Genomic DNA, 17,673 nt, shown 5'->3' on the forward strand with positions numbered 1-17,673 from the left:
GAGTGTAGAGGCGGCAGGTAGCCTAGTGGTTAGAGTGTAGAGGTGGCAGGTAGCCTAGTGGTTAGAGTGTAGAGGTGGCAGGTAGCCTAGTGGTTAGAGTGTAGAGTAGGCAGCGTAGCCTAGTGGTTAGAGCGTTGGACTAGTAACCGGAACGTTGCAAGTTCAAACCCCCGAGCTGACAAGGTACAAATCTGTCGTTCTGCCCCTGAACAAAGCAGTTAACCCACTGTTCCTAGGCCGTCATTGTAAATAAGAATTTGTTCTTAACTGACTTGCCTCGTTAAATAAAGGTAAAATAAAAAAGTATTTATTGGATGTGTGATAGCGACAGTAGGAAACTGGAACATCAACCCTTCTCTCACATCTCCAGTAGAAGACGCCACTGAACCAGGTCTAGAAATATGATTCAAAAGCAGTCACAGTACACAGTATATGAATATGCTGTCACTCAAAAGGTACAGAATATGATTATGAAGTCACTCAAAAGGTACAGAATATGATACAATACCGTATGTCCCTCAAATTCAAATTCGAAGCCAGAACAGTAGTACTCTGGACCTCCCCGGGTAAGATCTGAATGCTGTATGTATTGGATTAATGCAAACAGTAGGTTTAAATCTGCTCAGCTTTCATAACGTAGTCGTTTCTTTTTGCCAGAACTGACTGACTTCAATGATTTAAAATGACTGTATCCGTCATGACTGACGTCTCAATGCATCACAGACCCACGGGGTCTATTTAGGTCAGTGAGAGATTTTAAAGTACTTTCTTTTTTGGTCCTCTAAGTTTGTTTGGTTCCCATCCACCAGCACCACTCTGCAAGTCTGTTTAGTATACCCTAACACAGTCCTCAACAAAGGACCTAACAACCTACTCAGATGTAACACAGTACTGAATAAAGGACCCAACAACCTGCTCAGCTGTAACACAGTCCTCAACAAAGGACCTAACAACCTGCTCAGCAGTAACACAGTCCTCAACAAAGGACCTAACAACCTGCTCAGCAGTAACACAGTCCTCAACAAAGGACCTAACAACCTACTCAGATGTAACACAGTACTGAATAAAGGACCCAACAACCTGCTCAGCTGTAACACAGTCCTCAACAAAGGACCTAACAACCTGCTCAGCTGTAACACAGTCCTCAACAAAGGACCCAACAACCTGCTCAGCAGTAACACAGTCCTCAACAAAGGACCCAACAACCTGCTCAGCAGTAACACAGTCCTCAACAACCTGCTCAGCAGTAACACAGTCCTCAACAAAGGACCCAACAACCTGCTCAGCAGTAACACAGTCCTCAACAAAGGACCCAACAACCTGCTCAGCAGTAACACAGTCCTCAACAAAGGACCCAACAACCTGCTCAGCAGTAACACAGTCCTCAACAAAGGACCCAACAACTTGCTCAGATGTAACACAGTCCTCAACAAAGGACCCAACAACCTGCTCAGCAGTAACACAGTCCTCAACAAAGGACCCAACAACCTGCTCAGCAGTAACACAGTCCTCAACAAAGGACCCAACAACCTGCTCAACAAAGGACCCAACAACCTGCTCAGCTGTAACACAGTCCTCAACAAAGGACCCAACAACCTGCTCAGCAGTAACACAGTCCTCAACAAAGGACCCAACAACCTGCTCAGCAGTAACACAGTCCTCAACAAAGGACCCAACAACCTGCTCAGCAGTAACACAGTCCTCAACAAAGGACCCAACAACTTGCTCAGATGTAACACAGTCCCCAACAACCTGCTCAGCGGTAACAGTCCTCAACAAAGGACCCAACAACCTGCTCAGCGGTAACAGTCCTCAACAAAGGACCCAACAACCTGCTCAGCGGTAACAGTCCTCAACAAAGGACCCAACAACCTGCTCAGCGGTAACAGTCCTCAACAAAGGACCCAACAACCTGCTCAGCGGTAACAGTCCTCAACAAAGGACCCAACAACCTGCTCAGCGGTAACAGTCCTCAACAAAGGACCAACCCTATACATTGCAATGTTGAGGTTAGATGACTGAATGCCTGAAATGGCCCCAATTCACCTGAAATGGAAATCTGCATTTTTAATGAAAAAGAGGAGAGTTCATCAACATGAGTAAAAGCCATTGTTCCTCTATTTTGGCATGTGAATGCTGTTCTCCCCCCCCCCCCACCCCCCCCCACCCCCCACTCACACCCCCCCCCCCCCCCCCCCCTCAAAAAATAAAAAGTTGCAATCCGTCTGTTTTCTTTTGTTAATCACGGGGGCTTGGACATGCTGTGTGAAGCCAAGGAAAAGGAGGCAAACCAGTCTGCATCCCCAATCGCACCCTATTCCCTATATGGTGCACTACTTTAGACCAGGGCCTATAAGGCTGTGGTTAAAAGTAGTGCACTACGTCGGGAACAGGGTGCCATCTGGGACACGGTCTCTGTCTGCTCTGCAGCGAGTGGCGCTCAGGAAACACATGGAACAGATCTACCGTTTTGGCCTCCACAGCTCTGCCACGTCTCACACAACCGCTCAGAGACTCTCCGTACCACAGCCGACTGCTCAGACCGTTACGACAACTCACTGCAGGTTTGATCCTGGCCCAGCCGAACCCAGACACCTGGGGAGTGGACCAGCCTACCCCCTCTAGCCTACGGCCAGCATGCCCATCTGGGAACCAAGCCTCGTCTCTCTCTGTACAGCCAACGCTGGCAGACACCTGGAGGGATGGGGAGTAGACCTGCCCCTCCACCTCCACCGACCTCTTGGTAAAACAACCTGGTAAAAACTAACTAACTAAGGGGTTTTTAACACGTTTATATTTAAATCATTTAGCAGACGCTCTTATCCAGAGAGACTCATCTGAAGGGTCAAGGAAAAGTGTTGGTTCTGGAACAGGGGGTCGAGGTGAGGAGGGAGATTATTTAAGATACTCTTTGAAGAGGTAGGGTTCCAGGTGTTTTTTTGGAAGGTGGGCAGAGACTCTGCTGTCCTAGCTTCAGGGGGAAGCTGGTTCCACCATTGGGAGGTGCCAGGAGAGAAGTGCTTGGATTGGGCTGAGCAGGAACTGCCCTTCCATAGGGGTGGGAGGACCAAGAGAAGAGCTTGGATTGGGCTGAGCAGGAACTGCCCTTCCATAGTGGTGGGAGGACCAAGAGAAGAGCTTGGATTGGGCTGAGCAGGAACTGCCCTTCCATAGTGGTGGGAGGACCAAGAGAAGAGCTTGGATTGGGCTGAGCAGGAACTGCCCTTCCATAGTGGTGGGAGGACCAAGAGACCAGAGGAGGCAGAACAGAGTGCTCGAGTTGGGGTATAGGGTTTGAGCACAGCCTGAACGTAGGGAGGGGTAGTTTCCTCACGCCAGTCAGGAGTAAAGCCTACACACTAGACCTATTCTGTCAGCTCTTCTTGGAAGCTGCCGTCTCAATACTGTGAAATGGTTAACCGTCCTGTGGTACTTCCTAGAAGTACATCTGGAAAACCAGTTGTGTTTATATGATGCTGATCCCTGGAGATTTTCAGCCTTTGGTGGAACGAGAAGGAGTCCCCGGGATGGTTTGAGGGGGTACAACGACATCCGCGTCCCCTATATAGTGCACTATAGAGCCATAGGGCTCTGGTCAAAAGTAGTGCACTATGTAGGGAGCTAGGGTGCCATTTGGGAGACACTTTTGAGAGGAGAGGTCTGTGGTAAATCCCATTTCATTGACACTACTGCTCCTTAGATTGGTTATCCAGTCACATGCCACCATTCAGTAGTGGGCATTGCAACTTCATCGAATGCAAATAGCATAATAATAATAAGTATTATAAATAATATCATAATAAAATAGCATGGCCACGACTGTGGACACTTGAAGCCCAGTGAAGTGTATGTGTGTGTTCCACAGCCCATCCCTCAGGTGAGCTGAATGTTAGTGCTGACAGAATAATGGTTTCGCTCAAAGGTGAGTTATTTTGGTTTTTCCGGGAGGGGGGGACCCAAATAAACATTCCAAACCCTTCTAATTTAAACCATACGACCCAAACCTCTCAGCACAATACGACCCAAACCTCTCAGCACAATACGACCCAAACCTCTCAGCACAAACCTCTCAACACAATACGACCCAAACCTCTCAACACAATACGACCCAAACCTCTCAACACAATACGACCCAAACCTCTCAACACAAAACCCAAACCTCTCAACACAATACGACCCAAACCTCTCAACACAATACGACCCAAACCTCTCAGCACAATACGACCCAAACCTCTCAGCACAATACGACCCAAACCTCTCAGCACAATACGACCCAAACCTCTCAGCACAATACGACCCAAACCTCTCAGCACAATACGACCCAAACCTCTCAGCACAATACGACCCAAACCTCTCAGCACAATACGACCCAAACCTCTCAACACAATACGACCCAAACCTCTCAACACAATACGACCCAAACCTCTCAACACAATACGACCCAAACCTCTCAGCACAATACGACCCAAACCTCTCAGCAACAACAACAAAAACACAGGTATTATTTAAAAAAACAAAGTTTAACCTTTATTTAACCAGGCAAGTCAGTTAAGAACAAATTCTTATTTACAATGACGGCCTAGGAACAGTGGGTTAACTGCCTGTTCAGGGGCAGAACGACAGAATTGTACCTTGTCAGCTTGCTCTAACCACTAGGCTACCCTGCCGCCTCTACACTCTAACCACTAGGCTACCCTGCCGCATCTACACTCTAACCACTAGGCTACCCTGCCGCGATCTGCCGTAAGGATGGCCGCTAAAATGTGACTGAAGACGTGATCTATTAAACCACTGATGAAACCTGAAGACGTGATCTATTAAACCACCGATGAAACCTGAAGATGTGATCTATTGGAATGAGCCTCAGAATTTAGGCATAACTGCTGTGCCTAAAACTATCATCTTAGTCCAGTCCTCAGCTAAACTCACTTGTCTTGTCTTATGATCTTGGCAACCAGAAGCAGTGACGAGAGGCTACAATACAACGGAGAAATATATCTGTCTGACTGCCTGCCAACCTGTATCTCTGAGAGGTTTCTAGTGTGGATTTTGAGTCAGACACAGGCCTTTTGAACAGAGGCCCTGAGCAGTTATAATGGGGGCAGACTGTCTCCTTCTCCTCCCTGCATGGTAGGATCATTAGAACAAACTCACGTGCAGACAAGAGAAGTCTTATGGTTGTTTCAAAGCACTGGTTCCCAACCGCTGATGGGTCTTTCCATAAACTAGGGTACCAGTGAGGATTTCCTACACTGGACAACTTGTTACAACTGCTGATAAGTCATTGATAACAACAACAAAATCATGTCATTACATTAAGATATAAGAGGGGGGTCATAGCCATATTCAATAAAACCCTTTAACATGTTTGGTGTCTTCACAGATTCGTCCTAAATCAGGTGATATAAAATATTACTTTTCTGTCCTTGCATTTATAGCAGTGTAAATGAACATATATTAGACATTAATCAGTCAACTTAAGACATTGAACTTGAGCCGTGTTAGAATTCCTGGATCTAGCTGTCGGACAGTTTATTTGTATAGGAGATTTCAGAAATGCAGTTGTAACTAGGTAAAGTTTTGTGTCTCCATCTGTTATGTGGTGAAAACCGTTTTCATGGGGCACACAATTCCTAAATAATAAATGCAATTGAACAAAAAAAAAAATCTAAAAACGCTTCACCGACATAATCACCTAACCTCCGTGGTCAAAAACCATAAATCAATACTGTCATTAACGTAGTTCTTCAATAAATATCCATGATAATTCTCGGATGCGCATGTTGGTGTCGAGCTGTTTAAATACTCCTTGTTATTTTCACACGTCATCATCTCATCCAGGAAGGAACTTTCTGGCTGACAGTCAGGTGACCAACAGCTGTTGTGATATAGAGCATGTGATGCAACAAACAGTCCAAGTGTTGGCAAGAATATTTCGTTGTCTCGTTTAGTTACACCGGTGAAGACAGTTGTCTGTATCCACATTGGATCTAAATATCCCTAGCCAAATTGAGGTTGATCTTCTTGTTGTTTGATTTACTACAGTCGGGTCTCGTTAGATTTAACAGAGAAAAGCATCGAGGTAAAATGAGTTCATGTTTACATATGTTTTAGTTCCTCGGTTTGGACACCGAGTCTACTGTGTCTGTCGTGTAGTATAGACAGTTGTGTAGTATAGACTGTTGTGTAGTATAGACTGCTGGGTAGGGCAGACTGTTGTGTAGTATAGACTGTTGTGTAGTATAGACTGTTGTGTAGTATAGACTGCTGGGTAGGGCAGACTGTTGTGTAGTATAGACTGTTGTGTAGTATAGACTGTTGTGTAGTATAGACTGTTGTGTAGTATAGACTGTTGGGTAGGACAGACTGTTGTGTAGGACAGACTGTTGGGTAGGACAAACTGTTGTGTAGGACAGACTGTCGTGTAGGACAGACTGTCGTGTAGGACAGACTGTTGTGTAGGACAGACTGTTGTGTAGTATAGACTGTTGTGTAGTATACTGTTGTGTAGTATATACTGTTGTGTAGGACAGACTGTTGTGTAGTATACTGTTGTGTAGTATAGACTGTTGTGTAGGACAGACTGTTGTGTAGTATACTGTTGTGTAGTATAGACTGTTGTGTAGGACAGACTGTTGTGTAGTATAGACTGTTGTGTAGTATAGACTGTTGTGTAGGACAGACTGTTGTGTAGGACAGACTGTTGTGTAGTACAGACTGTTGTGTAGTATAGACTGTTGTGTAGTATAGACTGTTGTGTAGGACAGACTGTTGTGTAGGACAGACTGTTGTGTAGTATAGACTGTTGTGTAGGACAGACTGTTGTGTAGGACAGACTGTTGTGTAGGACAGACTGTTGTGTAGGACAGACTGTTGTGTAGGACAGACTGTTGTGTAGGACAGACTGTCGTGTAGGACAGACTGTTGTGTAGGACAGACTGTTGTGTAGGATAGACTGTTGTGTAGGACAGACTGTTGTGTAGTATACTGTTGTGTAGGACAGACTGTCGTGTAGGACAGACTATTGCGCAACACCAACTGATGTAGACGACATTACAAAAAGGGAACATGTGTTTTTTGGGGGGGTCATTTTCTCATTATAAAAACAACGATGGTGACATTGAAATGGTGAGATTAATGCTACCTCTATTCATGGCTTTATTATGTGTTCCTGCGTCGGTCACGAAGGCTACAGAAACATCACCATAATGGGGGTGTATGTAAGCGCTTGAAAAAGTCCCCGAAAGTCCATGAATTCGACTTGACTTGTATGAAGGTTTCTTAAAAGATGTATAGTCCTGGGTCTATGCTGTTGTATAGCTGGAGTTATGGGACAATTAGCACATATTCACTTTTATTTCTCTAAGTACACATGTGGAACTGCATTAGAATCCTTTTTAATTTTATGTTTCAAATCATTTTGAAATGTGTATCCTCATCTCACACATTGGCCCCATTAAAAAAATTAAAAATAAATTATAGTAGAAAGACCAAAGTCCAAAAGTGTTCAGTCAACAGCGCAGTGACAAAGTTGAGTCTTGACCATGGAAAACGTTTTTTTGACCGTCACGTTAATCGTCATATTAAAACGTTTTTAAAAAACACACCGTCTGTCTGACTGTCTGTCTGTACAACTGGGATCCTCAGCCTTCAGTTGATAGCTAGATGGATAGATACTGCCTATTGTTGTAAAAGGATGTACAGCTGTGTACTTCTGTTGTCAGTTTGAGCGCAGTATTTACCTACAGGCCTTTATTAAATCGGATGTATCGGTGCGTCCTGCAGGCCTGTCTGACAGAGTACAGATCATAAAACACATATTGTAGTGTTTTCATGTCCAGGAGTAGATTGAACTCTTATTGAGTCGCCTTTAGAAAAACAGCCGCACCTGTAGCCTACTAAATGTGGGTAGATGGAGGCAAGAATAAATGGATGGAAAGATTGGGAATGGAGTGAGGGAAAGAGAGATGTGAGGATGTAAGGAAAGAGGGAAAGAGGGGGGAGGGGATGAAGAGGGGAAAGAGAGATGTGAGGAGGTAAGGAAAGAGGGAAAGAGGGGGAGGGGATGAAGAGGGGAAAGAGAGATGTGAGGAGGTAAGGAAAGAGGGAAAGAGGGGGAGGGGATGAAGAGGGGAAAGAGAGATGTGAGGAGGTAAGGAAAGAGGGAAGAGGGGGAGGGGATGAAGAGGGGAAAGAGATGTGAGGAGGTAAGGAAAGAGGGAAAGAGGGGAGGGGATGAAGAGGGGAAAGAGAGATGTGAGGAGGTAAGGAAAGAGGGAAAGAGGGGGAGGGGATGAAGAGGGGGAGAGAGAGATGTGAGGAGGTAAGGAAAGAGGGAAAGAGGGGGAGGGGATGAAGAGGGGAGAGATGTGAGGAGGTAAGGAAAGAGGGAAAGGGGGGATGAAGAGGGGAGAGAGATGTGAGGAGGTAAGGAAAGAGGGAAAGGGGGATGAATAGGGGAAAGAGATGTGAGGAGGTAAGGAAAGAGGGAAAGGGGGATGAATAGGGGAAAAGAGAGATGTGAGGAGGTAAGGAAAGAGGGGAGAGGGGATGAAGAGGGGAACGAGAGATGTGAGGAGGTAAGGAAAGAGGGAAAGGGGGATGAAGAGGGAAAGAGAGATGTGAGGAGGTAAGGAAAGAGGGAAAGGGGGATGAATAGGGGAAAGAGATGTGAGGAGGTAAGGAAAGAGGGGAGAGGGGATGAAGAGGGGAACGAGAGATGTGAGGAGGTAAGGAAAGAGGGAAAAGGGGGATGAAGAGGGGAAGAGATGATGAGGAGGTAAGGAAAGAGGAAAAGGGGGATGAATAGGGGGGAAAGAGATGTGAGGAGGTAAGGAAAGAGGGAAAGGGGGATGAATAGGGGAAAAGAGATGTGAGGAGGTAAGGAAAGAGAGGGGAGAGGGGATGAAGAGGGGAAAAGAGATGTGAGGTAAGGAAAGAGGGAAAGGGGGATGAAGAGGGAAAGAGAGATGTGAGGAGGTAAGGAAAGAGGGAAAGGGGGATGAAGAGGGGAAAGAGAGATGTGAGGTAAGGAAAGAGGGAAAGGGGGGATGAAGAGGGGAAAGAGAGATGTGAGGATGTAAGGAAATAGGGAAAGAGGGGAGGGGATGAAGAGCGGAAAGAGATGTGAGGAGGTAAGGAAAGAGGGAAAGAGGGGGGGCTGCTCAATGGCTGCTTTGTGACAGAGATGGAGTGAGAGAAAAAGAGAGATGAGCGAGGGAGTGTATCTGTGTGTGCCCCGTACGTCTCAAATCGTCAAAGCTCTTCCCTCTTCTATTTAGGTTTCTTAATGCCAGTAATAAAAGACAAGCCTGTTGCATGTTGTTAATTCTCCAATAACATGACTCCACAGAGAGTGGTGGTGAGAAGGAGAAGGAGCAGCTCCATGGACCCTTTGCGTCCTGAAGTTCATTTAGCCATTCATTATTGTCATTGGTACGCAGGTCCAGAGATGACATGTGAATAAAAACAGAATTCCCTCGTATTTATCTCATGATAACGACATAACACAGTTGTTTTGTGGAGATCAGGAGAAACTCTGTAAATAGGAGTGGATGTATTGATGATAGATAGACAGTAAGGCTGAGGCAGCAGACCTCAACGTGGATCAGCACATATGTTTTCATTAATTACGACACTAAGGGATGGTACATTTCATGCTAACATCATGCTTTCATTTGTGTTGGGAGCTCATTATCAATTTATAAGTTAGAATGTGAGCAAGCTAAATGTCCCTTACCTTGATCTAAGAGCTCTTGGGGGCATCTAAGCCCTCGTGGGGCATTTAAGCCCTGAACAATGCCTGACAGACAGCTCTATCTCCCAGGATGTGTGACACCCCCAAGACCACAGCCGATCGCATTGCAAGCAACGCAGCTAACTTAGCTAGCTTGTTCTCTATGCTGGTTGTTAGCTTGCATAAATGACATGTGTATAATTTGTAAGGGACACTCCCTGTTTTATGGGTAGTATTTTTCATGTACAGAGTGGGTGAGCTCCATTCCTGACAGGCTGATCAGATTCAGTAGAATCCTCAGAGGCTGATTAACCAGGATTCTGCCTCGTCGGCTGTTTCATGAGCAAAGCTCCGTAAAGGCAGATGATTTCATAACGAGCATTAGAGTTTTGAAGATGAGGGTGCAGTATTTATGAAGTTTGGTCATGAGGACGAAAACTAGCATAGTTCGGCTAGCCAGCTAGTTTAGTTAGGGGAAAAACAACTCGGAACAGGCTATAGCTGAACACACATGTGCACTAGGCTAATTCAGGACACACATGTAGTTTTTATGCCCTGATATCAGGAGCTGGCAGCAAAATGTATGATTAAACAATTCAGAGACAAACGAATACCCACAGATGGCAAATATTTAAAAGAGAGCGACTCGATATACAATCCCAAATTCAGCTGTAACTGTCAATAGTGAAACAAAATCTTTACAACGATGTTTGAGTGAACCTGAATCTAGAACATTTATGGTGAAGTGGCTTCTGCACACGGTAGACTCCTCCCCCCTCACCACTCTATTGGACCACAGAGACATACAGAGTAAGCAAATATGGTGTTGATTTAGCTACATACCAGCAGACAGTAAATGGTGTTTAGTTTACATTAGCATTACCAATAACTACAACAAACGGCCAAAGCGTAGACCGTCCGCATCTCCACTAAGTGATGCACTAGCACAATGAAAAATATGGCTATCCACGTAAATCTCAATATAATAAGGTCGTAAGATTCTTTGTTAAAGTTTGTTGCAACACCCCTAGTTCGGATCTCATTTCACTGCTATGCTGAGCCCAGAGGTAGTTGCATGCCAAGATGATGGGGAAAATACAGCCAGCAGCCAAAATATAAAGCAGCTCATGGAATAGCCCTCCACGGAGCTGTGGCATATATTTAAGCTGTAATACTATCCATACCTATGCTGTCACCACAATGTCTCGATCCAAAAAGAAACGAAAGGGATCTAGCTTAACCTCCACACTCACCATTGCTTGCTCTGTGGGGTTATAGGCTGGATATCTGTAAAGCTCTGTGGGGTTTTAGACTGGATATCTGTAAAGCTCTGTGGGGTTTTAGACTGGATATCTGTAAAGCTCTGTGGGGTTTTAGACTGGATATCTGTAAAGCTCTGTGGGGTTTTAGACTGGATATCTGTAAAGCTCTGTGGGGTTTTAGACTGGATATCTGTAAAGCTCTGTGGGGTTTTAGACTGGATATCTGTAAAGCTCTGTGGGGTTTTAGACTGGATATCTGTAAAGCTCTGTGGGGTTTTAGACTGGATATCTGTAAAGCTCTGTGGGGTTTTAGACTGGATATCTGTAAAGCTCTGTGGGGTTTTAGACTGGATATCTGTAAAGCTCTGTGGGGTTTTAGACTGGATATCTGTAAAGCTCTGTGGGGTTTTAGACTGGATATCTGTAAAGCTCTGTGGGGTTTTAGACTGGATATCTGTAAAGCTCTGTGGGGTTTTAGACTGGATATCTGTAAAGCTCTGTGGGGTTTTAGACTGGATATCTGTAAAGCTCTGTGGGGTTTTAGACTGGATATCTGTAAAGCTCTGTGGGGTTTTAGACTGGATATCTGTAAAGCTCTGTGGGGTTTTAGACTGGATATCTGTAAAGCTCTGTGGGGTTTTAGGCTGGATATCTGTAAAGCTCTGTGGGGTTTTAGACTGGATATCTGTAAAGCTCTGTGGGGTTTTAGACTGGATATCTGTAAAGCTCTGTGGGGTTTTAGACTGGATATCTGTAAAGCTCTGTGGGGTTTTAGGCTGGATATCTGTAAAGCTCTGTGGGGTTTTAGACTGGATATCTGTAAAGCTCTGTGGGGTTTTAGACTGGATATCTGTAAAGCTCTGTGGGGTTTTAGGCTGGATATCTGTAAAGCTCTGTGGGGTTTTAGACTGGATATCTGTAAAGCTCTGTGGGGTTTTAGACTGGATATCTGTAAAGCTCTGTGGGGTTTTAGACTGGATATCTGTAAAGCTCTGTGGGGTTTTAGACTGGATATCTGTAAAGCTCTGTGGGGTTTTAGGCTGGATATCTGTAAAGCTCTTTGGGGTTTTAGACTGGATATCTGTAAAGCTCTGTGGGGTTTTAGACTGGATATCTGTAAAGCTCTGTGGGGTTTTAGACTGGATATCTGTAAAGCTATTTGGGGTTTTAGGCTGGATATCTGTAAAGCTCTGTGGGGTTTTAGACTGGATATCTGTAAAGCTCTGTGGGGTTTTAGACTGGATATCTGTAAAGCTCTTTGGGGTTTTAGACTGGATATCTGTAAAGCTCTGTGGGGTTTTAGGCTGGATATCTGTAAAGCTCTGTGGGGTTTTAGACTGGATATCTGTAAAGCTCTGTGGGGTTTTAGACTGGATATCTGTAAAGCTCTGTGGGGTTTTAGACTGGATATCTGTAAAGCTCTGTGGGGTTTTAGACTGGATATCTGTAAAGCTCTGTGGGGTTTTAGACTGGATATCTGTAAAGCTCTGTGGGGTTTTAGACTGGATATCTGTAAAGCTCTGTGGGGTTTTAGACTGGATATCTGTAAAGCTCTGTGGGGTTTTAGACTGGATATCTGTAAAGCTCTGTGGGGTTTTAGACTGGATATCTGTAAAGCTCTGTGGGGTTTTAGACTGGATATCTGTAAAGCTCTGTGGGGTTTTAGACTGGATATCTGTAAAGCTCTGTGGGGTTTTAGGCTGGATATCTGTAAAGCTCTGTGGGGTTTTAGACTGGATATCTGTAAAGCTCTGTGGGGTTTTAGACTGGATATCTGTAAAGCTCTGTGGGGTTTTAGGCTGGATATCTGTAAAGCTCTGTGGGGTTTTAGGCTGGATATCTGTAAAGCTCTGTGGGGTTTTAGGCTGGATATCTGTAAAGCTCTGTGGGGTTTTAGACTGGATATCTGTAAAGCTCTGTGGGGTTTTAGACTGGATATCTGTAAAGCTCTGTGGGGTTTTAGGCTGGATATCTGTAAAGCTCTTTGGGGTTTTAGACTGGATATCTGTAAAGCTCTGTGGGGTTTTAGACTGGATATCTGTAAAGCTCTGTGGGGTTTTAGACTGGATATCTGTAAAGCTATTTGGGGTTTTAGGCTGGATATCTGTAAAGCTCTGTGGGGTTTTAGACTGGATATCTGTAAAGCTCTGTGGGGTTTTAGACTGGACATCTGTAAAGCTCTGTGGGGTTTTAGACTGGATATCTGTAAAGCTCTGTGGGGTTTTAGACTGGATATCTGTAAAGCTCTGTGGGGTTTTAGACTGGATATCTGTAAAGCTCTGTGGGGTTTTAGGCTGGATATCTGTAAAGCACCTTGTGACAACTGCTGATGTAAAAAAAAGAAGGGCTTTATAAAATGCATGTATTTAAAACATGTTTCAATGGCATCAAAAACATAAAGAGAGTATACTAGTAGGAAACTAACTCCGCTGTGATGAAAATAACTTCAGGAAATAAGTAAATGTAGTTGATAAATCTTGAAATAATCTGTGTAATAATTTTTTTTAACATTTTACCTTTATTTAACTAGGCAAGTCAGTTAAGAACAAATTCTTATTTTCAATGACGGCCTAGGAACAGTGGGTTAACTGCCTGTTCAGGGGCAGAACGACAGATTTGTACCTTGTCAGCTCGGGGGTTTGAACTTGCAACCTTCCGGTTACTAGTCCAACGCTCTAACCACTAGGCTACCCTGCCGCCCCAGGAGGAATAAACTACCCATAACACTCAGGTGTAACCCTAACCCTACTGTACTGACTGCAATATGTTTTCTCCACAAGCTTTAGTGGAAATAACCTTATGATTGTTCCTTTTAATATGTAACATAATATATCTGAAGTGTTTTTTTGAGGTCTTAAAGGCTAACTGCCGTAGGAAAAACCTGTGCTGGGATTATAGCCCTAGGCCGAGGAAGTGGCTTTACAGTCTACATTTAGGATACATTTATTGTTAACATTCTAGGCCTTACATTCTACATTTACATGTTTATTGTATAGGCTTTACCTTCTACACATTTAGGATACATTCTAGGCCTTACATTCTACATTTACATGTTGAAGTCTGAAGTTTACATACACTTAGGTTGGAGTCATTAAAACTCGTTTTTTTCGACCACTCCACAAATTTCTTGTTAACAAACTATAGTTTTGGCAAGTCGGTTAGGACATCTACTTTGTTCATGACACAAGTAATTTTTCCAACAATTGTTTACAGACAGATTATTTCACTTATAATTCACTGCATCACAATTCCAGTGGGTCAGAAGTTTACATACACTAAGTACCTTTAAACAGCTTGGAAAATTCCAGAAAATGAAGTCATGGCTTTAGAAGCTTCTGACGGGCTAATTGACATCATTTGAGTCAATTGGAATTGTACCTGTGAATGTATTTCAAGGCATACCTTCAAACTCAGTGCCTCTTTGCTTGACATCATGGGAAAATCAAAAGATATCAGTCAAGCCCTCCGAAAAAAATGGTAGACCTCCAGTCCACAAGTCTGATTCATCCTTGGGAGGAATTTCAAAAAGCCTGAAGGTAACACGTTCATCTGTACAAATCATGTTCAAACCATGGGACCAAGCAGCCGTCATACCGCTCAGGAAGGAGAAACAAAAATAGAACTGTTTGGCCATAATGACCATCGTTACGTTTGGAGGAAAAGGGGGAGGCTTGCAAGCCAAAGAACATCATCCCAACCATGAAGCACGGGGGTGGCAGCATCATGTTGTGGGGGTGCTTTGCTGCAGGAGGGACTGGTGCACTTCACAAAATAGATGGCATCATGAGGAAGGACAATTATGTGGATATATTGAAGCAACATCTCAAGACATCAGTCAGGAAGTTAAAGCTTGGTTGCAAATGGACAATTACCCCAAGAATACTTCCAAAGGTGTGGCAAAATGGATTAAGAACAACAAAGTCAAGGTACTGAAGTGGCCAACACAAAGCCCTGACCTAAATCCTATAGACAAATTGTGGGCAGAACTGAAAAAGTGTGCACGAACAAGGAGGCTTACAAACCTGACTCAGTTACACCAGCTCTGTAAGGAGGAATGGGCCAAAATTCACCCAACTTATCGTGGGAAGCTTGTGGAAGGCTACCTAAAACATTTGACCCAAGTTAAACAATTTAAAGGCAATGCTACCAAATACTAATTGAGTGTATGTAAACTTCTGACCCACTGGGAATGTGATGAAAGAAATAAAAGCTGAAATAAATCATTCTCTCTACTATTATTCTGACATTTCACATTCTTAAAATAACGTGGTGATCCTAACTGACCTAAGACAGGGAATTTTTACTAGGATTAAATGTCAGGAATTGTGAAAAACTGAGTTTAAATGTATTTGGCTAAGGTGTATGTAAACTTCTGACTTCAACTGTACATGTTTATTCTATAGGCTTTACCTTCTACACATTTAGGATACATTCTAGGCCTTACATTCTACAATTAGGGTATATTTACCATAACAATCTAGGCTTTAAGCATCACATTCTACATCGGTTTTTAGGTTTTAGGTACTTCATTTACTTTAATATTTCAAGCATCACATTCAACATTGATATTCTGGTCTTTACATATTTCTATTCAAAGACAATATCCTGAATGTCATCCTGTGTAGCATGAAGAGTCAACAAACAGATCCTCCTGGGATGCATCTGCAGCAGGATGTACTGGAACAGCATCTGGGAACCAGCTGTCCCCCCTACACTCCCCAACTCAACTAGGAGATCTGTAGTCGGTCTCTTATTAAACAGGGTTCAACCTCTACCTTGATTGAAAACCTCTACCTAAACGGCCACCAACTACGACCCGAGCCACATATTGGCCAGGTTTTGAAACGGACGCCATGTTAGCGTTTCAATTCTACAAATGTTGGTGATGTAACAAGCAAAACAGACCAGAGAATTTTTTATGTTTTTATTGACTAGCATTCGGGATGTGTATCCAAGACTTTACTGTGTTGTGGTGTCAATAAATTGCATATTTGCTTCCACTGGACATCTTCATATGTTTTAAAAACGAATTAGAAATAAACAGCACAACGGGAGAAACATCAATTATCACTTAATTTCGAAGTGCGAAGGTAAATATTCAATGCTTTGCATCTACTATGTTACTTAACAATGATTGCTCCTTGAATCTCTCAATAAATCAGAGACGATTAACTGCTGGAAGGTGCAAAAAAATATGTATGCTCTTAAATGGGACTCGTTTCAGGAAACTCGGCAAACGTCCACGCATCACTACTTCACATTTGTAAACTTTTTTAAATTTTAATCTTAATGCGGTTTTTGGCAGAAATGCCTTCTGGGGGCCTGCCGAGTGGTGCAGCGGTCTAAGGCAGCGCACTACAGACCCTGTTTCGATCCCAGGCTGTGTTACAGCCGGCCGTAACTGGGAAACCCAGGAGGCGGCGCACAATTGGTCCAGGCTTGTCCAGGATAGGGCAGCGTTTGGCCGGCCGGGATTTCCTTGTCCCAACGTGCTCTAGCGACTCCTTGTGGCGGGCCGGGCGCCTGCAAGCAGACTTCGGTCGCCAGCTGGAAGGTGTTTCCTCCAACACATTGGTGGGGCTGGCTTCCGGGTTAAGCCAGCAGTGTGTCAAGAAGCAATGCGGCTTGACAAGGCTGTATTTCGGAGTTCCGCCTCTCCCGAGTCCGTAGGGGAGCTGAAGCGATGGGACAAGACTGTAACTACCAATTGGATATCACAAAATTGGGGAGAAAAGGGGGTAAAAGTACCAACAAAAATAAATAAATAAGAAGAAATGCCTTCTGGAACATGTGAACTTCCATGTGCCTTAATAACACCTGTAAATACGAATACAATAGTTAAATTAAAAAGCCTAATTGATTTAGCAAAAAAAAAGTAATGGAAAAAGTCAGGAACCTTCCCGCTAGCCATGATTGGCTGAGATAATGGATGGGCTGGGCATGCTGAGAGATGAGTTTGGATTGGTCTGCCATGTAGCAGGCTTCTGTCTATAACATGAGCTGCTCAGTATGTGTAGGTAATCCTTCCTAACGTGGCTTTTTTGAAAAGATATCACAAATAACTGTGATAATATTGATAATGCTTTCCACTTTCTGGAGGACCGATTTCTGAAATCAGTAGAATGCCCGGTGGAAGCAGAGTATGATAGCTAAAGAGATGGAGAAACTCAGGCTTGGATTGCAAATATATGCAGATGGAGTTGAAAAGAGAACACACAAAGGCTGTTGTATAAAACACCTGTCTGCGGATTACATCTTCAAACTAAGGGCAACCACAGCATCCGTGACAGAGAGGGAGAAGCCTTCATCCATGTATATGGGTAAGAGAGTCTAGCTAGCTACATTTTCAGATATTATACGTTTAAAATTTTGTCAGAAAGCCGTTTTCATGGCAAGTTAGCTAACGTTACGTGTATGATCTTATTCATAGTAATATTATTCATATCTCAGAGCCATTTGCATTGCTTGTTATAGCCTAATTTTAGCTAGCTAGTTAACATTGAACCTAGTTGGTTAGCTTTAGCTACATGTAGATTCATGCAGTGTAGTAACATTATGAGTTGTGATTATGGTTCATTGGTTAGCTAGCTAGCTACATGTCTAAACAGAAGACTCCACTATGTAATGCAGTGTAGTAACATTTTGAGTTGGGATTATAGTTCATTGTTTAGCTAG

At 43.7% G+C, this 17,673-nt stretch overlaps 1 protein-coding gene across 2 annotated transcripts in view; it reads right to left on the reverse strand.

Annotated features, from left to right (window-relative positions):
- The window catches only part of LOC112255097 (centromere protein P), a 158,696-nt gene that overhangs the window by 81,671 nt on the left and 59,352 nt on the right, over positions 1-17,673 (reverse strand). The gene's annotated exons all lie outside the window — the stretch shown is intronic.

This window comes from Oncorhynchus tshawytscha, linkage group LG07 (genome assembly GCF_018296145.1).
Source record: "Oncorhynchus tshawytscha isolate Ot180627B linkage group LG07, Otsh_v2.0, whole genome shotgun sequence".
Classification (NCBI taxonomy): domain Eukaryota; kingdom Metazoa; phylum Chordata; class Actinopteri; order Salmoniformes; family Salmonidae; genus Oncorhynchus; species Oncorhynchus tshawytscha.